Source organism: Mus musculus, chromosome 8 (genome assembly GCF_000001635.26).
Source record: "Mus musculus strain C57BL/6J chromosome 8, GRCm38.p6 C57BL/6J".
Classification (NCBI taxonomy): domain Eukaryota; kingdom Metazoa; phylum Chordata; class Mammalia; order Rodentia; family Muridae; genus Mus; species Mus musculus.
The window spans coordinates 53561410-53585492 of NC_000074.6; the positions used below are offsets into that span (position 1 = coordinate 53561410).

Consider the following 24083-nt stretch of genomic DNA (forward strand, 5'->3'; position numbering starts at 1 on the left):
GTGTGATCACTGTCATTTAAAGGAAGCTGAAGAGAGTTCAATGCCATTCCTCTTTGTTAGGACGGGCTAACACATGCTGCCTTGTATGCTGAGTTCCGGCTCTTAGCAGACACTAATCCTACTGGCTGACTTGACCTCTAACTTCGCAACATGCAGAACTATAATCAGTGTGTGTGTGTTTCCAATTTTCATAAATTACTCTAAGACATGTTTTGTCAGAGAAGCAGAAGTATCCTGAGATACTGTCTTTATTAGCCTTAATTCTCAATTTGACAAGGCCTTGATTCATCTGAGGGGAAAAAAAAAAACCCTAAGTTGGGGAACTACATAGATCAGGTCGATCTGTGAGCATGTCTCTGAGGGACCATAAACATTATTAACTGATGTAGGAGGACTATACCCAGTATGGGATGTACCATTCCTAAGGCAGGTGGTCTTAGCACACAAAAGAGCTTACAAATATGAGCTAAAGAGGCAGCCAGGAGTGAACCCGCAAGCTGAACTCCCCCAGTGTATCTTCTTGGAATTCCTGCTCCAACATCCTTTAGAGATGCAGTGTATGTAACCTAGATGCTGAAGCATGCCCAGTCTTCCAGTATGTTGCATCTTCTCATGGTTTTTTTTTTTTTTTTTTTTTTTTTTTTTTTTTTTTTTTTTTTTGCCACAGATGCTGACCATGAGTCTCTACAGTGGAGCTTGAAACCTTGGAATAAGGAGTCTCTCCTCAGCATGCTGTAAGGTCATCTAAAGCTCAAGGAAACAGGAGTTTTGAATATAAAGGATAAATAGTATTGAAAAGATTTTTTTGTTTTAGTTGCATTTATCCCTTTATGTGTATGTGTACACAATAGTCATGGTATACACATATACACATGGAAATAAGGGAACAATCTGTGAGAATCAGCTCTCTTCTTCTACCATGTGGTTCTCAGGGTTCAAACTCCAATCTATAGGCTCAGTGGCAAGTCCAAGCCACTGAGCCATCTCGCCAGGCTGGAGAAGAAGTTTCCAATCTTTTGGGATACAATCTGTTTCTGAAAGAGTTAGGACTGTTATTTTAGTCTGTGATCCTTAAGTAGGTTTGATATAATACATTTACAAGCGCTGACTGTGGCATGCTGCTCTTGCTTAGCCACGCTTCCTATGAAGTGCTACTTGAAAATCAAATTGCCACATTGCATTTACATCACATCTTATGCCTGGAGTATTGTCCTTTGAAATAGATTGGTCAGGGTACGCTATTCACAGAAGAGCAATAAGCTACCAGCTTGATATTGCCACTGAATCTTTGCTCTCGTGGAGAGAATGCCAAAGTAAGTTATCACGTCCTACACTTGAAAAATAAAGAGCCCCTTTAGACCAAGCAGAGTATGAAAGGGGGAAAAAAGAAAAAGAGTGTTTCTGTAACCAAGCGCGTCTTCATTCAACGACAGTGTTTTCCAAAGCCGGGCACTGTTGTAAGGTTGTGTGTCAGTCAGCCCCTCCCTCAGCCTCCCCCTAACGACACACTTTAACTTCACTTTAACTTTAACTTCACTTCAAACCCCTTTGTCCATCACATTTCTCCATCATGGCCATATGTGCAGTCACAGGTCAGTGAATGCATGTAGATTTTCACTAACAGCTCTATGGGGAAGCTACATATTCATCAGGGGTGAATATAAAAGGCCAGTTTTTAAGCAATTTATTTATGATACTGCATTCTCAATATAAGATTAATTCCAAACAATGCTTGGGAGAAAAAAAGTTTGAAGCATCCTTTAGATACCTGCATCCCTAATGTCATGTTGGAAATATATCAGAATCATCTAGGTCCTGTAATCATTACGTACTTTTCAAAGAAAGGCCAGGGTGAAGCCCAGTATAAACCTAGAAGCCACTAAAACCTTAACTTGAATATGACATGATGTTTACCTAATTAATATTTTAATACTATATAATGGTGCTAATATATATATATATAATGAGGTGATGCAATATTCTGAAAGTATCACTTACATTATAAGAGATCAGAACTATGTGATATTCACAGTTTTTGTTGTAATAATGAGCACACTATTTCACCAGAGGCACAGTCCATTCTCTTTGAAATGCATATTCAATATATTTAATAATGATGTCAATAAAGTACTCTTAGAATGTTTTTGGTCTTTTGTAAGTTTGTTGGTGAGTAGTAACTTGTTTGATTTTCAGGAGATTATGTTTACATCACATTATAATATCCTCATTCTGTTATGAATACATTTCTCAGGGTACCACCACTGTGTACAGCATCTGGACCTTACACCTAAAGTCTATATAATAATACATTCGCATGACAGATCACAACTGTAATGTAACAGATTGTAACCTGTAACTCCAATTCTAGGGTATCTGACACACACACACATTCAGGTAAGCAAAATACTCATGCCTATGAAATAAAGTAAATATTTTTTAAATTGAATAATAGGAAAATGTAAATAAAATATATATTTTAGAGTTTATCACAAGATATTTGACATGACCATGAACAGAAAAATCCCTGAGGAAGAAGGGCAAGAGTAGGGAGGGGTGAGGAATGTAAACAAAATGAGAGAGGAGAATCCATCAAAACAAAGGCTAGAGGAAGATGTCAAAAGGAAACTTGCTACTTTGTATTTCGTAAAAAATAAAAATTAAATGTGAAGCTGAAGGGATGAGTCGGTAGTTAAGAGTGCTTGCTGCTCTTGGGGGGGAGCTGTGTTAGTGTTTTCCACATCCAGTGGATTACAACTCTAGCTCTAGTTCCAGAAGCTCTGATGTCCTCTTCTGGCTTGTGCAGGTTCCGCATGAATGTGATTCACAGGCATTCAGACAATACATACTTATAAAACAAAAATCTCTTTTAAAAAATTAAATATTTTAGAAGCTGATGGACTAAAGAAATAGTTTGTCATTACTATAGGACATTAAGAACCCACTTGATGGCCAATTATAAAAGTTGAGATTTGATACCTACTGCACTATTCTGAGTTCTTCTCTGATCGATTTAGATTCACAGCAGAGTGATTTAATCATTTTGGGATGGGGTTAAGAAAGAATGGCGAATGAGAAAGGTCAGCATGAGAAGCTAACAATGAGCAGATTAGCAGGAGAGGAAAACATAGTAAATTAGGTTAGTTTTAGGCCTCGGATGATTAGAAATCTTGTCCATGTGGAAGAATCTGATAGAGGAATCTGGATAGTGAGAAAATCAGAATTTTCTTACCATGCCACTCGCCCTTAGCTTTTCTTAAGACCTACACTGTCTCTTTTCCTGTCCCTGTGATAAAGTACCTGCCATAAACAGCTGAAGGGGAGGGATTGTAGTTTCATTCATGATTGCAGAGGTTGGTTTCTATCATCAACCCTGACTCCAGTAGCCTTTGACCTGTTCCCAGGTCATACTCTGAAGCCTGGAGCATGTAGTAGATTTTACTATCTCATGATAGACATGAAGTAAAGAAAGACGAGCTGAGTAGTGACCAGAAACAAGCCCAAGGCTTTGGCCCAGTGACCTACATACCTACTTAGTCCCCTCCTCTCCTTTTAAAGTTTCTACCATCTCTTAAAATAGCATGACCAACAAAAGACCAAAGGTAGAGTATCTGAACCTGTAAAAGACATTTCCCATTCAAGTCATACTGAGTAGAAGAGTTGCTATACATTATGTCCATTAATCCCTTTCTTTCCTTGAATATTCATTGCGATGAAAAAGTTTATTTTAATTCTAGATGTATAAAGTGATTGGACACATTGGTTTAACATACTTAGTTTGTAATATTTTAAAACTTAAATTCATCTGAAGGTTATTTTAGTATGAAGAACAGGTGCTGTACTTTCTTATGCAAATGAATAATTTCTCCTCAAGTTTCCTCTTTTCAATTCTAAGATGCCCTGTATGTTATGAGTCTTGCATTCACTTAGGTTATTAAAAGTTTTCACTCTCCAGAAATTTTTTATGAATTTTTTGTATTAATGGACATCTTGCAATATGTTTATTGAGAAAGAACTGACACATTTATTTATTTATTTATTTATTTATTTATTTATTTTTTGTTTGTTTTTTTTTTTGTTTTGTTTTGTTTTTTGTTTTTTGAGACAGGGTTTCTCTGTGTAGTCCTGGTTGTCCTGGAACTCACTTTGTAGACCAGGCTGGCCTCGAACTCAGAAATCCGCCTGCCTCTGCGTCCCGAGTGCTGGGATTAAAGGCGTGCACCACCACCGCCCAGCTCGGACACATTTATAATCTGGAGATTCTCTTTGCAAAAAGTAAAAAGTCCATGCCTGACTGATTGATGCTCCACGCCGGGAAGATTTCTGGAGCGCTGCTGGTCATCAGTCCACATGGAGAAGCTAAAGAATCAAGGCTCTCAATCAGTACAGGACAGCAACTGGCTAGACATAGTTCTCAGGAAGGAGCCGCGATAAGACCCACTGCCTTTCCTTGAACTTTTGTGTCTAGGTTTCCATCGAAAGGTGCTGCCTGCTCTGCGGGGGGGGGGGGGGGGGGGGGCTCCCATATTAGTTAACGCTTCCTCTCATAACCGCACAAAACTTTCCAGATGTGTGTCTCTAACTTGATTCCAGATCCCTTCAGGGTTAGTTAACCATCACCACATCCTCTTATCCTCTTTATTCATTCTCTAGATCTCCCAGAGCAACACTTTAAGCAGCCTATAGTAAACTCAGAACTCAACTGTTATTTTTTGTTTCCTAACAATAAAGAGCCGTCCTTTCCTCCCTCCTGTCTGGGCACTGGGAATTTTGTCCAAAGCCTACCTAATGCTTGTTATGAGATCTTCTGCTACGGAGGTAAATCTTCAGCCCCCACCCCCCACCCCCCCCCAGCGTCTGACTCAACTGGATGCGAGCATAAGTAGCATGGAGAAGCCAGCACAATACAGCGAAGAGCACCTGGGCTGGGAGTCTCCCCGCTTCATAATTTCACATAATTTCAAGGAATGTAAGAACAACATCCTTCTGCAGCCAGCTGCATTCCACACATTCATAAGTTCCAAGTTTAATTACACTGAGCAGTGTACACACACTAGATATGTTCCACTGAAATATTTTCTTTCACATGTAACCGGTCTATTGCCGTCCCCCAAAGACTCTCATTCATGTATACATGCAGTTATAAGTTCATATTTTTATTTATATATTGACTCAATGAAAATATAAGTAAAGACCTTGTTTATAAAAGAAACAAAAATCCGTGCTGCAAGAGTACACATGGAGGGACCCATGAATCTAGCTTGATCTGTAGCAGAGGATAGCCTTGTCTGGAATCAATGGGAGGGGAGCTCCTTGGTCCTGTGGAGGCTCAATGACCCAGAGTAGGGGAGTGCTAGGGCACAGAGGCAGGAGTGGGTGGGCAGGTGGAGGAGCACCCTCATAAAGGCAGGGAGTTTGTTGAGGGGAAGCTGGTAAGGGGGATAACATTTGATATGTAAATAAATAAAATAACCAATAAAAATTTGAAAAACTTCATGTTGCAGAATGCAATTTTTAAAATTATGTAACTAGACAATATGTGGGGTATGAAAGACTAAAAACAAAAGAAACTTTAGCTCAGTAGTATAATTCAAGTTGATTAAATTGTTCTCTATGGGGGTAAATGTTTATAGAGATTTTGATATTTCTACAGATATCCACTCCATCTCAATTTAACAATCAATTAAAATGGAGGCAGATAACCATATTTCTGAATGTTAGCATAAAGATTTATATAAGAGCCTAGAAGGATTCATGTACTTATAGATTCTAGATTTAGACATTAGTGTGAATTCATGTTTACTTTAATATTGATAGATAGACATTTATAAATAGTTGGGTGTACATTAGTGTTTGCATTTATATTTTCTTCCTCTCTCTGTTGAGAGAGATAAGGTTCAGTAATAACCCATAAACGCTAAGGCTGAAGATCTTATTTTTTAAGATCACAGTCCAGTAGACAAAGCCAGAATTCTTGGGAGAAACAAAAATTCTAGGACTGAACAGGAAGCATAAAGTACAAGCTCGGAGCATCTTATAGTAAAACACTATCAAATACTCACACACACACACACACACACGGGAGAGGGAACATAAGCAGGCTGACAAGTGGCAAAAAGAAGGATAAGTGACCAATTGAAAATGTTCCAGCAACTGGGCATAGTGACACACAACTTTAATCTTAGCACTCAGGAGGCAGAGGCAGACAGATCTCCGTGGGTTTGAGGCCACCCTGACTTACATAGTTTCAGGCCAGTTCCAGGATTACATAGTAAGAGCTATCCAAAAATTTATGTAAATGATGTCCCAGCAGCCAAAACTGGAATAGTCTGAGCAAAAACAAGCCATGCAGTAATGAGATGTCTCAGTGGGTAAAGACACTTGCCACCAAGCTTGAGGAAGCCAGCTAGATCAAGGAGTCCTCTGACCTGCAAACGTCTCTCTCTCTCTCTCTCTCTCTCTCTCTCTCTCTCTCTTTCTGTGTCTCTCTCCATAAATAAATATGCCTTTTTTAAAAATTTACTTTTCAGCGTATGAGCATTTTGCCTGCATGCAAGTCTGTGTAGCACATGGGTGCCTGGTGCCCATGGAGGTCAGAAGAGGGTGTCAGGTCCTCTCTAACTGGAGTTACAAACATTTGTCAGCCGTCATGTGGATGCAAACTCAAGTCCTCTGGAAGAATAGCTAGTATTCTTAACTATTGAGCCATCTTTGCAACCGTCATAAATAATTGAATTTTAAACACACAAAATACATAAAAATAAACAGCATTTGGGGACAAGCAGTATAAAGAGTTGTTGTTTGCCCTGTACCCAATCTTCCCTACTAGTAATAACTTCCACACTTGTATGGCATGAACCAATATCAACACACTACTATTGAATGCAGATTTTATCAAAAAGTTTCTCAGGTTTTTTTTTTTTTTTCCTTAGATGTCTTAAGTGGTCCAGTGTGCCTTCTGCTCACCAACACACTCTTAGTTGTCATACCTCCTGAGGTGCCTCTGGGATGTGATAACAGATTCTCTCACTTCTTAAGAAGTTCTATAACCGTCATACTTCTGAGATTCACTGGTCAGTGCTTTTGATGAATGTTCCTCAGCTGAGATCTCAGTAATGTTTTTCTTACGCGGAGAAAGGAATTCTGTATGTTGGGGAAAGAGGGTCACAACAGTCGCCTGCCTGAAGTCACATAATCCACTCCCAGTGTTGACCATGACTGCCTGACAGAAAGTATGTGCTCAATTTTTTCAATGTAAAGTCAACACCCCCTTGCAATCCATACAAGTTATTATGGGCAGACTAAACCTGCATCACTGCTTATAGGGAGGGATATTTCCATGAGACGAAGTTGCCTTTTTCAATTTCAAGTACTCTGGTTTTATTTAATCTTCAGATACCCATTTTCCTTAAGTATTTCCCATGAAATATTTCTCTTTTTCAGGAATATCCGCAACATTTTGTAGATCTAACAAATAAAAAGGTACTTAATTTCCATTGTGTTTCTATGAAATTCATTCAATAGTATCATTCAGTTACTTAAACTGCAAGGTTAATATTCTTAAGTTCCAACTGCTTGACTATTTATCATAAGACAGCAAGTGCAATAATTTCCAGTTTTATAATTAATGAGAAGATCTGGAAAAGTAATTCTAGCTGGTACAGCAAGTGTGGGCAACACGTTCTTAAATTTCCATCTCAGTCCTTAAATATAATTCCTGTTCTTATGAACATACTTTAATTAGAAAAGTTAGATACAGTATACTGATTAAAGGCTGAGTCAGATACATTTAAATAGTTGGGCGAGCTACCAGTAATAAAGTGATTCTCAGGCCGTACCGTATGTGTGCTTTCCCAAGCGCAAGTTTACTTCTGCATTTTTAAAAGAAAGATTTATTTATTTTACATATGAGTACTCTGTTGCTTTCTTCAGACACACCAGAAGAGGACATTGGATCCCCTTACAGATGGTTGTGAGCCACCATGTGGTTGCTGGGAATTGAACTCAGGACTCCTGGGAAGCAGTCAGTGCTCTTAACCACTGAGCCACCTCTCCAGCACCTCTGCATGCGTTTTTGTTGTATAATTTCTTAAATATTTTTTAGATTCCATACTTTGGTTCTTTCACAAGTGAAGCCTAGCACGACTTTGAGCATTCGTTTGGAATTCTGATTATCATCATTTAAAAATTATAATACTAGCAAACCTATGCTAAGTAGCCGCTTTCCATCCTTTTGTTTACATTTGCTTTCTCCTTGAGCTTTATATCATCAGTTCCTTGTGCATCCTCTGGAGGCAGTCGTCTATTTTCCAGTCATATTAGATACCAATGTGGTTTGCTTATTTTCCCTTCTTCTTTGTATTTATTTATTTATAAATTTTCTGCTATTTCCAAGGCCCCAAACAACTACTCTTGACTTGAGTTTGGCATTTCCTCCTCTCCCTTTTCTTCTGCAACCCCCTCTCTGCCCTTTCTAACAAATGCTCTTACCTAAATCTTACTGCACCTAGATTCTTATTTTTATCTTAATCATTTCAATGTCGATATCAATTGCTACTTCCCTCTCATTTATGCCTTTCTTAAATATTTAATTTTAGAGTTTCTTGAAACCATGAATTCTGACCCCTTAGTGTTGTCTTTCCGGTTTTCAAAGCTTTATTATTATATTTCTGGGTTTTCTGTGGTGATTGATGGATGCATCGCTGCCCCTACCCCCACACTACCTTCTAACTCTTTGTCCACAACTCTCTGAGTTCACTCTTTATGCTCTTTAAGCTGTTACCTTGAAATCATCTCATCTTGAAAAATCAATCACAATAAAGTCCTTAATTTCCAGTGTGTGTGTGGTTTTTTTTTTTTTTTTTGTGAAGTTTATCATCATGAATATCATCCAATAGATACCAACTGAATTGTAGATCATGGAGAACACGTAGAGAAACGTGTTTGAGGCTAAATGGAAAAGCATAGGCTGTACCGAGGTCCTTAGGTTTACTGGCTTATTAATGTTTCTGACGGCTCTGTGCTATAACAAAGGAATAAATTTGAAACTCTGTGAGATTTTTAAAAAAGAACAAAATCCACACATTTTTGATTCTTGATCACACTGATTTTATTTACTGTATGTCTGTTTTATTTTGTAATTTTTTTTTCTATCACTATGGGTACCAGTGAGCAAACTCTCTGCTTCTTTGTTTTTCCTTTCTTTGTGTGCAAGGGCATACAGTGAGTGTGTAAGTACATGCTTGCATCTGTGTGCTGGCCAGAGATGAGTCTGGGCGTCTTCCTCTACCACTGTCCATCTTAGTTTCCAGGACATGTTCTCTTGTTGATTCTTATTCATCTAGGCTGTCTGACTAGCAAGCTCAAAAATACTCCTGTCCCCGCCCCTAGCCCTAGGAATACAGGTGTGTGCCCTACACTTAGGAAGTTTTACTTGGGTTCTGTGGATACAAACTCAAATCCTCATCCCTACAAAACAAACACTTTCGCCAGCTGAGCCATCTCTCCAGTCTCCCCTTTCTTTCTTTCTTTCTTTCTTTTTTTTTTTTTTAATCTTCTGAAGTCTAATAAATTTGAGAATACTGGTGTCTTTAAAACAGACTGCAAAAACTAAGCTTTGTATCAGCTATTCATCTTTAGGTTCACTGGCACTCTTTGAAAAATAAGTCAAAAAAGTGCAAAAGACCTGTATGTGATCTCATCGGGTGCGTATTATGTTTGTGTTATAGTCTTCTGTTTATATTACACTGTTTGATCCATGGTGTCAAACACAGATGTTATTGAATCGATTACTGAAGTCTCTTGAGGTATAAGAAAATTTCATTCAATCTCTAAGGTATAAGCACCAAGGCCATTCACTTAGATGAATAAAACTTGAAGCCTTTTAGGAATGATTAAACAATACATCAGAAAAGCTATTTTTGAAATTAAACAAAAAAGTTTCAATCTATTCCTTTTAGAATAGTTTACTTTGTATATCGATAGATTATATTTCCTATAGGTGCATAATTAAAATGGAGATGTGTTTAGTATATATTTACCTTTGTAAAATGGCACGTGCCTTGTAGTTTTCATCTTGAAAGCAATTAGATGTAGTTCTAGCAACAGAGCAAATGATGAACCTGTCTTTAGAAATGGGAAAGATAGGAACTCTGGGTGATGAGGACTCTAATGCTTTTGCATAATTTCAGAGCATGTAGTGGTGTGATGCTGGCATGCTGATTATCTCCAGAGTGCTTCAATTAGGTGGAGTCGTCACACACTTGAGTCTCTGGGGAAAACAAAACCAAATAAGTATTTTAGATGATGCTAGCTGGAGTACGCTGGAGCAGACAGACATAAGATAGTTGGTTGCAATAATTACCAAGAAGAAACCTTTCACTGTTTATCCAGAGTGAAATGACACAAACACATGCCCTCAACCCTTCTCACTTTTCTGCTGACCAGAAACAATAAATGTAATGAGTCCACCCCCCCCCCACACACACACACAACTTTAGTGTTTCTCAGCATCTCTCTCTCTGCAACTTTGGAGCTGGGTTCAGGAAGGGTAGAGGGAGTAGGATGTAGAGCTACCAACCGACTCCAATTCACTTGGGAAAAAGCTGCTCAGAAACTAAGTTGTGTTTGCTTTTAATGTGTGATATTGAGCAGCCAATTTTTGTCATTATTTTTTTACTGTGTTTCTGCCTACTCTGCTTTTCTGATACATTGCAGACATTGACATGAGCTTACATTCCAGGCCTCTGATGAAAAATTTACGAAAAGCTTCTTAGTCTTTGTTAGAGTTCCACGTGAATCACTTTCTACCACCAATCTTGAGATGAGGAACAGACAGTAGGAAAGGAAAAGAGTGGATATAATTTGCTCTTCCTATAAAACTCACTAGTTACCTGCCAGGCCTCATTAGTATAGCGGAGGGAAGAAATGTCACCCCAGAAGGTTGAGATAAAGTCACCTCCCAAAATAAAGTCAGAAAAATTCAAATGTAATGGGTGAGATTAGCTATCTGTAGAAACGCCTTTCCCTAAGGAATAGCCAAAAGGATTATGTGGAGAAATTTAGGAAGACCCCCGAGGAATCTGACAACAGCAGAAGCTTGATTGTGTCCAATATATTTCCAGCAACAATCTAATCACAGTAAATGGATGAAGCTGTAACACAATCAGGCAGTTACTTAATCAGTTATAGTGAATAGATTAAGTGCTCTAATCACAATCAGTTGCAATGTAACCCAACAGAAGAAAGAACGTGCTATCAGAAGAGGGTGACTACAAGGAAGTGGGGACACCAAAAAGCCACCCTTTGTCTGTGACTGCAGCTCCCTCCAGTGTAAGGTGTATGGCCACCACACTGTTTAAACAGGCAGGTAGAACCAAGAACTTTTTCATAGTAATTTGGATTTCCATGGCTTATCAACAAAGCAGCAGGTCCTTAGCAACATCAAGTCCAAAGGGATGCATTTCCAGAATTACAGAAACAGCCAAAGTATAGCTAGTAAAAGTAATTAGTGAATAGGAGACATATTCCTTCAACAACCATTCATGCAATGGCTTCAGCAATACTTTAGCCACTGGCCTAGGAGCCAGAGACTCAGTATTGAATAAGACATCTATATAAGTTCTTGAAGAATGTTCTTTCTGAAAAGGAAGATAGATGCTAAGCCTTATATGTTATGTTATTTTATTACCATCGTGATTATTTCTAGGAAAAATATATGAAAACTGAAATAAAAATCACAGGAACCCTAAACCGATTGGAGACTTAAGAGAAAGTTCATTTTAGTTGACCTACTTACACTTATTAAAACAAAGAGACTGAGAACAGGAATAAATATAAGTCGAACTAAAATTAGGCTAATACTGTGAATAAAGTAAGTGACAATAAGTTCCTCAAAATGATCTGTGACAAACACAATAATTTGCATAGAGACTATTTGGAAATGCAGTTGCTAATGTCCCCTTAAGAATAGCACTGAGAGAGGTTTATGTGTTAGTCCACATTCCATACAGGAACTATTTAGAGACGAACTGCTTCTGATGCTTCTCAGATAACAGATTTGAAGATTTTACACCTTTGGAGTTGACCAGGGACCAAAATTACCTATGGGTGCTTCTCAAACAAAATGAGGATGCTGGAAATATGTTACAGTTCCAACCCCATTGTAAAGCACTGGCCAATCAGCTACAGCAGATGACACCAATTTGAGCATGCAAGATAGTAAGGCATAAAGGTACAGAGATTACAAAGTGATGCTGAAATAGAGCATTCTCCTATAATTTCCTATCCAAGGCAGAGAGAAGTGTTATTGAAAAGTTTTAGAGCAACCAGGCACATACTCTAAGTGGGTCTCAAGGGCACTCAGGCAGAAACTGCATTGCCCAAGAATGTTAGAAGTTGGCGTGCCAGGACATTAAATATGGAGTGCTAAAACACTAAGCAGTGTAAGATACAAGGAAAGTACGGGCATATGTTAGCTCCCTAGTCACAGATCATAACAGCAAAGAGCAGGGTCTAATGAAACAGCCAAGAGGTCCATTGTGAGAGCATACATACCTCCTGGCAAAAATCCCCACCCAAAAACCAGCTCCAGTATTGCAGTGAGCTTCCACTAATTGACAATATCCAAGATTATACAATATCATGTTTTATTTCTCTACATATATTTCTTAGGCTCCTATTAAGAAATTGTTTTGAGTATTATAGTAAATGTAATGGGGTGAATAATTTGTGTCTTATTTGTAGTTTTCATATGCAAGATCTGGTGAGACATCAATTCAACAGAAACTGTGTAAAAGCAAATGGTAAAAAGGACAGGAATGAGAAGAGAGGAGGAAAAAAGAAAAATCTAATGCCCTGTGTACAAATAGAAAGATTTTTCCCCATACCCGTAGCTTCTCTAATCTTCCCTCCTCAGCTTCACTTCAGTGAAACATTTCCCTTTTTATTGCTTCTCTGGCTCTGTGAATTGTTCAATCAGCATTCAAGACAGGGTGCTTCCTACACTGAGATGAATGCTATTCCATTCTGTTTTCTTCGAAAACTCTCTGGGAAGGATTTCATCATGAGGTCTTCCTGGGAGTTACTATTCATAGCGAGAGAATATCTCATGCTAAACAACTGTGCTTATGAACATTTGACCCCAGGGTGGGAAGGAAGAGGGAAAACTTGTTTTAACTTCCATGGATAAGAAACACAATATATAGAACAAACCATTCTGAAGAGTTAGACACAAAAGGCTGACAGTCAAAGGTAATCCAAATTGAGACTGTGAACCACACATTACTTAATTCTGCAAATAATTATTTTTAAAAAAATCTACTGAGAACACAATATACCTATCTGGGGAGAGGTATTACAGTTATTCTCATCCAATCTCCTAGGTTTAAGGGCTCTGGAGTTGTAGAAGTCCAGTGTCTTGACAGAGTTAGTTATGGCAGCTATTACTAATTTTACTGATACTTGATAAAAGAGCGGGAGTCAGACATTGGATCACCTGATTGGAATCACTCACTGTTGCTACTCAATCAAAAATTCCTATATCAGCCTAAGCATTAGAGCAAGAATTCACCTAATTATTTCACCATTCCTGAAAGTGTTAGATAGGTACTCTCCTACGATGTATTAAAAGGCTGTCCAAAGAAATCACAAGTATTTTGCTGTAGAAGAGTGGTAGTCACCTTACACAGAGTCCTAAGTTTCTGCAAGGATTAGCTAGGAGCTCAGTGAAGTAAATATTCCTTGTCCTTAATGATAGAGTCTCTAGTGTTTTCTAAATGCTGATTTTGTTGGTCCACACTGTTAATACTCCTAATATAATATAGCATGACTCTAGAAAACAAATAAAAGTTATTGTAAGCCCAAACAGTTCTTCTGGTACATTGGCAGAGATCAATTGATTTGCAAAGAATGTAACATATATAAATTTATGACCTTCAGGGCTTGCTGACTTATGCTTCAGTTGTCTTTTAGAAATTCTTTCCCTTTCCTATAGTCTCCTTCTAAATTCTGCTTGCAGCTGGCAAACTCCCCAACTGCCCAATATTATCACTTGTCTAAGGGTGCCCAGCATCCTGCAGGTTGCAATGAATTTCTTTTTGCATTTGATCTTTGTAGTGGCTATTCCTAGTTGACAACTTGACTATATCTGGAATAAACTACAATCCAGAATTGGAAGGTTCACCAGTGATCCTAATCTGGAGGCTGGGAGATACAAGTTTCTGACCTGGATATGGTATGGAGATCTTGAGGCATAGTGGCTATGAATTCCAGAAGATTAAACATGGAGATTTCCAGGTTCAAGGTCATCTGGGATTAAAGTCGTGGTGGTACACACCTTTAATCTGGGCTACACCTTTTGCTGGAGACCTATATAAGGACATTGGAAGTCTCTCTCTCTCTCTCTCCTTTGCTTGCTTGCCATGTGGGACTGAGCAACTGCTAGATCCTTAGACTTCCATTCACAGCTGCTACTGACCATTGTTGGGAGTTGAACTGCAGACTGTAAGCCATCAATAAATTTTTTTACTATATAGAGACTACCCATAAGTTCTGTGACTCTAGAGAACCCGGACTAATATAATCTTCTTCCACTGTATCTCAGTGGAAGAAGATTTTCTACAGTTCTGGCCATTCTGAACTATGATGGCTGCTTTGCATGTTCATTTGCTTCAAAACATTAGACTTTATGGCCCTATACTTAAGCTGCCTTAGAACCTAGCACATCCCCAGTTACATTAAAATGTATTCTTTTGATTTCATAAAAATTAAGATAATTGGCCTAGGCCAATGTGGTACATGCCTTTGATTACAGCATTTGATTTGCAGAAGTAGACAGATCTCTGAGTTTGAGGCCAACCTGGTCTGCAGAATGAATTCCAGAATAGTCAGGGCTACAAACAAAAACCTGTATCAAAAAACTAAAATAAATGATAGGTAGGTAGGTAGGTAGGTAGGTAGGTAGATAGATAGATAGATAGATAGATAGATAGATAGATAGATAGATAGATAGATGATAGGTAAGATGAAGATACCTGAAGAGAAAACAAGCATTTTTATCTACCTGGTCCACATATTATGATATAGATTTATTATCCTATCATATCTATCATGTGTCTATTATATATAGATATATAATCATCTATCCATCTCATTTTTAATAAAACTATATGAAAATGAAAACTAATATTATGTGAAGAAAATGAAAACACAAATTAAATAAAAGTTCTTTATTGAAAATTTTTCATGCAAGCTTTGTTAACTTACCTTCAAAACTTCAACACCCCATAAAAGTAATTACATTCCTTTATGAGAGTTTTATTTCATAAGTTCATAAAATGGAAAGAAAGTTTGATAGAAACCAAGGTCCCTTCTAACCATACCCACCATAGCCATAGGATTAATGTGGAATCTTTGATGATATCACAGTGTACCCATTTCAGTTTTAAGAGTGATAACTTGGTTGAGCCAGGTGACACCATCCCAGCTATCCAACCTATTAAGAAAGGAAAGAAATAGGATCATAAATTGAAGGTCAATATGGACAACTAAATGATATATTTGTCTCAAATAAAATATAGAGGGAGGTTAGCTAAGTGGCATAGTATTTGCCAAGCATGCATGAGGCCTTGTCTAAGTTCAATCTAAAATAATAGAAGAAATACATTTGTGTCTTTCACTTCTGTTTTTCTGAATAACTACAATACTTTCTTTTTCTATATATGCATTTCAACTGTTTCAATATAGTTGTATTGCTTTTATTAGAATATTTTCATAAGTGAAAATAAGGTAGAAAAGAGAAATTTTAAGTAAAAATATGTTACACACACACACTACATACACACACACCCTTGGAGCATTAATAAGGTCATTAAGGGAGATAGCCAGAGAATGTACAAACCATTTAAATTTAAATAAATTTAAAATAAAAAGTATGACTGAAACACACATATCATAGGAAAGAAACATTACTATTTCATCCCTGCTCATTGTTCTGGTTTTAATTTTTAATTTTATGATGTTTTTTAGTCATAGAAAATACGTTTATTTCAATAATTTCAATTGAAAATCTATAGTTACAGATAATCTCAAGGAAGTCTTAATTGGCAATGTGAAATCAAACACTAGACTCTGTCCACAATATTGTCTCATAATGACACTCCCACCAAGTTCAAGACACGGCTAATAACTCTCCTTCCCACTTGAAGGCTCCATGTCTGATAAAAAATGGAATAGTTGGGTTCATGCAGCTGTTCACGAGCTAATTATCTGCAATCATTTCTGATTACTTAATAGGCCATGGTAGGATGTGTGTTTGCTGCTATGTTGAGTTTACACATTAGGCTTTAATGTGCTGATATGGTTAATGGTTGTGCTCACTGCTGCCTGCTAATAGACCATTCCTGAAAATGAGACCATATCTCAATGGAATTTGCTTGTTTATTTTAAATAAGTAATAACTACAAACTCGGGCCCTGGATCCAGTGTTTACCATTTTAAGAATGAACTTTCTAAATGCTGTATCATTTCTAACGCATTTGAATTATTCAAGTTTGCAAAACCAAGTTATTAAACTAACCTGAGTCAATAACCTACGCAAATCCATAGATTTAACACATTTCTTGCCCTGATCAGTTTTCTAAACTTTTTCTGCCATTGATAGCAAAATACATTCTTTTAAATGACACCAAACAAGCTAACAAAGATAACATAATGGTGAGAAAATTAAAGGGACATAAAAGCTGACAAGCATTTATTAATATGCAGTCAACATGCCTGTGTTACCATTTGGCAGCAATACAGACCTGTTAATATGGAAAGTAGACATGGAGTTGTTGTCATGAGACTATTGATTTGTTTTGCAGTGTTGCCTTTTCTGATAGCATTTAGTGTGAAAGGCTTGCACATGGTGGAAATATTTAGAAGGCAGGTTTTGTGGTTGTTGACGTTACATATCTGATCTCTGTTGTTAACATGGCCATAAGACATATAGATGTTTTAGGGGTTTCCCTTCATCCTTACTAGCTCTAAGCTCCATTCTGTGTCCTGTTATCATTTTTCATTGCTACATCTATTTTAAGGGTTGTGTATGTTCTTCTCCAGTGTCCTTTTATTAGCTAAGCCAGTTTATGTCAATAAACAGATATTTCAATCCAAATACCCTTACTTTGGTCTCTGAAACTTCTAAGAAAAACCAACTCTTCCATTTTCTGCCATTCCTAGGCCAGGGCCTGCTCTGTCTTCTGTAGCATTGGACTCATACCATTTAACAGGTTTCAGTGAACAGGCTTCTGGTATTTAATTTATGCCATCACTGACTCTGAGAGATGATGTATTCTAATCCTACAAACTTACTCTTTCACAACCGTTATATACTGTATTTCTTGAGTTTTAAGGCCACAGCAGGAAAGAAATGGAAAAACAATAGGGTTAGAATAATTTGGATAATGAGACAGACTCATTATTATGCTACATAGTTTCTCTTAAATACTCGGGGTGCATGGTGAGTATGGTGAGAGTACATAGTGTGCTTCTGAGTACTGGTGCCTGTGGAGATCAGACTTGGCCATTGATTTTTGCCATCAATTTATTGAGGTTGGATCTCTCCTATTTCATTTGTTTACTGTGTACTTCATTGTAAGCTCTATGTGAGGTTTCTGTCTTTGCTTCACATCTTGCTTTGAGCTTTTTCCAGGGTTTCTAGTGCTCTGACCCAAGTTGGTGAAGTTGTGTGGCTGGCACTTTTACTAGATGAGCCATCTACCTGGATTTCTATTAAGAATACTAAATATGATGAAGAATAAGATGCAGATTTTCATGATTCAGCATGATTCAATGTATTTCCTTTCTGTTCCTGCACATCATTCATTTCTTCTCTGGTTCAATTAAATCCTTTAACATTCTTGCTATTGCTACTTTTCCTCTGAAACATTAGTTGAGAATAGGTTGGGCTGATAGTAGCAGTGGTCCTACTAATAAAGAAGATAATAAAATTTAATCAGGACACTAAACTGTCAGAGTCTATGTGGAACCCCTCTCATTGATATTTGCATTATATTCTCACAACAGTCCTGTAAAAATCCTACCATTATGACCATCTAGTTGATGAAGCAACTAAGATTCAGCCACAGAGCCCAAACTTTGTAAAACACTGAGCTTAAAGTCCAGTGATCAGGGTCAAAATAAGAAGTAAGCTGCATATAACATACACAATTCTGCTCTGTGAATTCTGTTCTCAGAGAACTTAATTTACTCCCCTGGGAAGTAATGCCTTGGACTGTGGTTAGGACAAGCTTGTTTCCTGCCTCAGCTGTACAGGGACAGTATGGAAACAGACCCCATTTAGCCACGAGACCTTCTGTATGTTAAGTATGTCATCTGATAGTGATGAGAAATACCCTCTATGGTTTCCGTTGTTTCAGTGTTTCTGCTTATCTCACTTGGTTTTTCCTTCAGGTGTGCTGTGAAGATCCAGGTAAGCAGAAGGACTCGTTGACAGGCTTTTTTGTCCACATAACCCTTTTGTGCCTGGACCACAGCTCCTAGTACCAACTGCCTGGGGTGGCCTTGCACAGAGGCTAATCTTTACCAGGCTGAAATCCCACCTGTTCTCTTTCCTGAAGCTCTTTTGATTGACAAATGAGATGTGATCTTTCCCTCCTAAAACCATTAACGCTATGTTTATTGAGCAATACTATCCCTCATAATACCCACTTTATTTATATATTTATGGGGTCTTTATCTACAAGTTCTGTACTGCCGAATTTTTCACACGCAAAAAAAAAAAATGCTCAACAGCAATTACATGAATTTGAAACCAAGTTTTTAAAAATACTTGTCTTGTTTTTAGACAAAGTGAGGTCAAATTCGTGGTAATGTAAGAAACTGTAGTGTTTGTTCAGCTCTATTACAATGGTATAGATGTAAACTAACATTGTTTCATCTTTTTTATTTTCTTTACAGCAAATGTAGACCTTTTAATCCAATTAATTCTGATTAACTCATAAGTAGACTTCTAACATAAAAATGTCAAAAAGAGTTTCTTTCATTTATTTTATTACAAAAGCTTAATAGTCTTTAGATATTGAGAAATTTCTTTCTTTTATAACAAACCAGTAAATCTCTTTCTCAATGACATTTAAATATATTCATGTTTGAAGAATAGCAACAAGGTCTAAAATGTTTAATAGCTGGAAAATATATTAAAGCTAATCTACTTCTAAATTCAATGGATGCCTATTATTTTTTACTGTAAGGAAAAATATTTAGTTCAATTTTATAAAGAGAAAGTAAGAATTTTAAGTCTGACCTTAAGTCTCCTGAAAAAAAAAATGCAGCAGCCACCTAGAATATTCCACAAACTGATTAGAAGTTCCTGATTGTGGGAAACAGAAATGTTTTATCTTGTGTTTTCTTTAGCACCTTTAATACCCATTTATCATCAAACTTTGCTTCTAATCTAAGATCCCTTTTATTTGCACGCCTTTTGGCTACATTAATATGTTAGCTAACCAACTAGCTTCCACAATCCTGAAAGCTAAAAGTTATTAGAAGGGACCTGAGAACTACAGTAGAGATTTTCCCACATTGTTGTAGCCACCTATGTATGGGTAGCCTTCGCCAACGTGTCCGGTAGATACATTGATTTATGACTGTTGTTTGTTATATAAGTTGATAATCACATTGATAGCAGAATATGTCATTTGAAATAACTCAGGCTGTCCTGGGGCCATGGTCACTTGTATGTGGCTTAGAATAAACTATCTTTATCCTTTTTGAAGCTGGACCTGAGTTTTATATTAATGTCTACAATTTCTAAAGGAATGTAATGTCAAGAAATGTGAAGGGTTAAAGGACACTTCACCATAAAGGACACTTGCTCAACTATATTCAGAGGAGCTTTATTAGTAATGATCAGAAACTAGAAAAAAGCCTAGATATCTCTAAACTGAAAAATGGATAAAGAAAAAATGGTACATTTACACAATAAAGTATTATTCAGCTGTTAAAAACAATGACATCGTGAGATTTGCTAGCAAAGGGATGGAATGAGAAAAGATCATCCTGAGGAAATTCAGACCCAGAAAGACAACACACAAGTTGATTTTAGCCATAAAGTAAAAGACAACCATGCTATAATCCACAGACTAACAGAAGCTAGGTAACAAGGCTCAAGAAGGGACACATGAATCTCACTGTGAAGGGGAAATAGAATAGACACGGCCAGTGAATGGGGAATGGGGTCTGGATGGGAACAGGAGGGATCAGGTGCAGAAAGGACAAAAGGGGAGAATACTAGGATAGACAGCTTGAATATTGGAACCATGGAGCATCTCTGGGAGGAGCTAGAACCTAGTGCAATGGAAACTCCCAGGAATCTATGATGGTGACCCAAGCTAAGAATCTTGACAAGGAGGGATATGGAGCTTGAACCATCCTTCTCCTGTAAGCAAGCAGAACTTCAAGTAGAGCAATGGGGACAACAACAATCCAGTCACCAAACCTTTGACCTACAATTTGTCCTCCCTACAAGATATGTTGGGGTGAGGATGTTGCAGAAATTGTAGGGGTAGCCAACCAGTGACTTGTCCAGCTTGAGACCTATGTCATGAAAGAGACCCCATTACTAAAACTGCTTGGAGGACCAGAAACCAAAGGTTTTATAGCCCAGACTTAGGATAGAACTAAAAACAAACAGTAGAAGAAAAAATGTCAGTGAAATGGTTATTAATGATATTCTGCTATATTAATACATGTTATAGTTGTGTAGCTTGGTCTTATTATGGGACTCCTAAAAGTGGGTACAGGGGCTGTTTCTGTGTGGCCTGCATTTGAGACCATTCCCTCCTATTGGGTTGCTTCATTAGCATCAACAGGAGATGTGGTGACTAGTTTGATATGTCATGGCTCGTTGATATCCAAAGGAGGCCTGATCTTCTCTTAAGACAAATGGAGGAGAAGGAAGAGGCTAAGAGGAGGGACTGGGAGGAGAAGGGGGGAAATCATGGTCAGAATGTAAAATTAATTAATCAATTAGTTAGTAATAAAAAGAAATGTGAAAGCTTTAACTCTCATTATAGTCCTACAGCATTATAGCTAAAAGAATGATAAGTCTGCTGTGTCATTATCTTCCAAAAGATAGACAGTGCCACAAAGATAGATAGAAAAAAGATTTATGTTTTGTAAAATGTATTAGAACACTTACGTTTTGATTTTCCATCCCAATTTGGCTAATATTGCTAAGATACTCAATGACACTTTATTGGGTCAAAATCAGCCAGGATTCTGAATCTCATGTCCCTATCTATGCATATCCTTGTAAAATTCTGTTTTAGCAGAATTCTGCCAGATGAGCCAGAACTGGATCATGCTCCATATTTACACAGGATCTCCATCATCTCCCAAATCCCAAGTGTTGCTTGACTATCCTGCCATGTTCTCAGTAAGAATCCTGTGAGATGCGGGTGAGCTGGCCCGCCCCTGTCAAACCTAACTAACGGGGGTGGGTGGGGTTTGGCATGGGGGGTTCTCCTCAGTTGATGGCTTCTGTCTAGCTTCAGGTAGAGAAAATGGGGTGGCTACTAGGAATTTGACCAAGCTCCAGTGAGTATCTGGACAATACAAAACGGACTTGGATTTTTATTTTTTGTGGCGGGAATGGTGGGGATTAAAGGGCATAGAAGAGGACAAGACTGAGAGGAAAGCATGATTAAGTTATATCTGAGAGTCCCCAATAATTAATAATAATAAATAATAATAATAATCCCATGGAATTCTCTTTATCCCATAAGTTTCTTCTTAGTAATTCTCTATCCATTGGGCCCCACACATCTTTGAAGCTTTAATTCACAGTTGCTGCTGAGGTCAGAGCCTAATGTCTCCATTGTCACTGTCATTGCTGTTTTTGTTGTTGAGACAGACTCTCATCACGCAGCTTGACTGACCTGGATGTGGTGTGTAGATAAGGCTGGCCTCAGACTAATAGAGACCCATCTGCCTCTACTGGAGTGAAATGCATGTACTGCCATGCCTTGCTTCTTTTGGTTATTTTGAAGGTCTTGAGTAAGCCAAGCATGCCTTAGCAAGGGTTACTGAATACTTTTAATATTTATAGTTATAAATTATAAAAAGAAGTTTAGAAACATATACGAAAATAGCGTTTTCCAAAGAAAATAGAAATTAAAGTAACAAAGTTTTAAAAAATATGAAAAAGTAATGCATATTACAATAAATTTTATAAAAGAAACCCCACCATATCCCATCCTTATCTTCAGAGGAGCACACCTTAAATCATATGAGAAAGTGGTTGGTTAGTCTCATAACCCTCGTGCCAAAATTGCATGTGGGATAAATCTTACTTGACCAGTCACAGAAGTAGGTAAGACCATTGATGACACTTCTTCTCCACTGCAAAAGCTTGCATAGAACCTCCCATCACTGTGCAAACCAGCCAGTCAGGAGGGAATGTCCTGATCAGTTCCAACTGATTTCTCAAAGTCCCACAACCACTATCTAGTTGTGGCAGGCAACCAAGAGCAGTGCGAATAACCTGGAATGTTTTGGGGACCTCCTTGAGCAATACATCAAAAGAGAGGCGACCTATGCCTTGTAAAGAAATTTACATTTAAAGGGCAATGTCCCTTGAGAGTAGCTCTGTACATAGACTGTATGTATGTATGTATGTATGTATGTATGTATGTATGTATGTATAACTAGCATGCAAAGTGTTGGGCTCCCATAGGGCCTTTTCATACAGCCTTAGTTTTTTTTATCCAACCATTCCTCCATCCCCACAAACCTTTGCCACTGAACACCAATCAGCTTTTGTTTCATCTCTTTCAGCAGAATGAACCTACATTTAGTTTGTGCCCCAAAGGACTGGACAGTGATGACTCAGTGATTTAGGTAGGATTTAAAATCAGAGCAGGGTTTAGTCCCTGGGAGCTCAGGGAGTTTTGGTTGGTTGATATTGTTGTTACTCCTATGGGGTTGCAAACCCCTTCAGCTCCTTCAGACTTTTCTCTAACTCCTCCACTGGGGACCCCATGCTCAGTCCAATGGTTGGCTGGGAGCATCTGCATCTGTATTTGTCAGGCTCTGGCAGAGCCTCTCAGGAGACAGCTATATCAGGCTCCTGTCAGCAAGCACTTCTTGGCATCCACAACAGTGTCTGGGTTTGGTAACTGTATATAGGATGGATCCCCAGGTGGAGCAGTCTCTGGATGGCCTTTCCTTCAGGCTCTGCTTCACACTTTGTCTCTGTGTTTCCTCCTGGAGGTATTTTGTTCCCCCTTCTAAGGACCAAAGATCTTTTCTCATCTTAAGCTTCACGTAGTCTATGAATTGTATCTTGGGTATTCTGAGCTTTTGGGCTAATATCCACTTATCAGTGAGTCATATCATGTGTGTTCTCTTGTGACAGGGTTACCTCACTCAGGAGGATATCTTCTAATTCCATCCATTTACATAAGAATTTTCTGAAGTCGTTGTTTTTAATAGCTGAGTAGTACTCCATTGTGTAAATAAACCACATTTTTTGTATCCATTCCTCCCAGGCACTAAACCACCAACCAAAGAGTACACAGGAGGAACCCATGGCTCAAGTTGCATATGTAGCAGAGGATGGCCTTGTCAGACATCAATGAGAGGAGAGGCCATTGGTCCTTTGAAGGCTCAATGCCCCAGTGTAGGGGAATGCCAGGCTGGTGAAGCTGGAGTGGGTAGGTGGATGGGGGTACACCGTCATAGAAGCAGGGGGAGGAGGGATAGGACAGGGAGTTTTTGGAGGGGAAACCATGAAAGGGGTTAACACTTGAAATGTAAAGAAAGAAAATATCTAATAAAAAAGAGTTGGGGCAGGTGGTTCCCCCTCCTTAAATATGTCTTTCCTGAAACTTCCCTCACCCTCTGGTGACTGGCAGACATACCTGAATGAAATGGGAATTCCTACAGCCATCTTATAATTCTGTTCTACCCTCAAGGAAATGGCTCAAAGATATGGGAGATCACCTTCAGTGGTTTTTTCTTCCAAAGGATTCCTTAAAAGTCCATCTGTATAACACCATGGGGAACTGTGAATTTATCCAGGA

The 24083-nt window shown here is 38.1% G+C and overlaps 1 long non-coding RNA gene across 2 annotated transcripts; it reads right to left on the reverse strand.

Moving 5' to 3' along the window:
* Nucleotides 1–4185: 4185 nt before the first annotated feature.
* On the reverse strand, nt 4186–22965 carry Gm39181. 2 transcript variants are annotated; one of them, XR_870434.2, is made up of 4 exons: nt 15382–22965; nt 10038–10267; nt 6987–7140; nt 4186–4356 (listed from the first exon to the last, which is right to left on the reverse strand). It is a non-coding gene; the product is annotated as a predicted gene, 39181 (long non-coding RNA). The 2 variants fall into 2 exon arrangements; XR_001778556.2 differs by lacking the exons at nt 4186–4356; nt 6987–7140 and having other exon boundaries at nt 9518–10267.
* Between the last annotated feature and the right edge of the window lie 1118 nt (nt 22966–24083).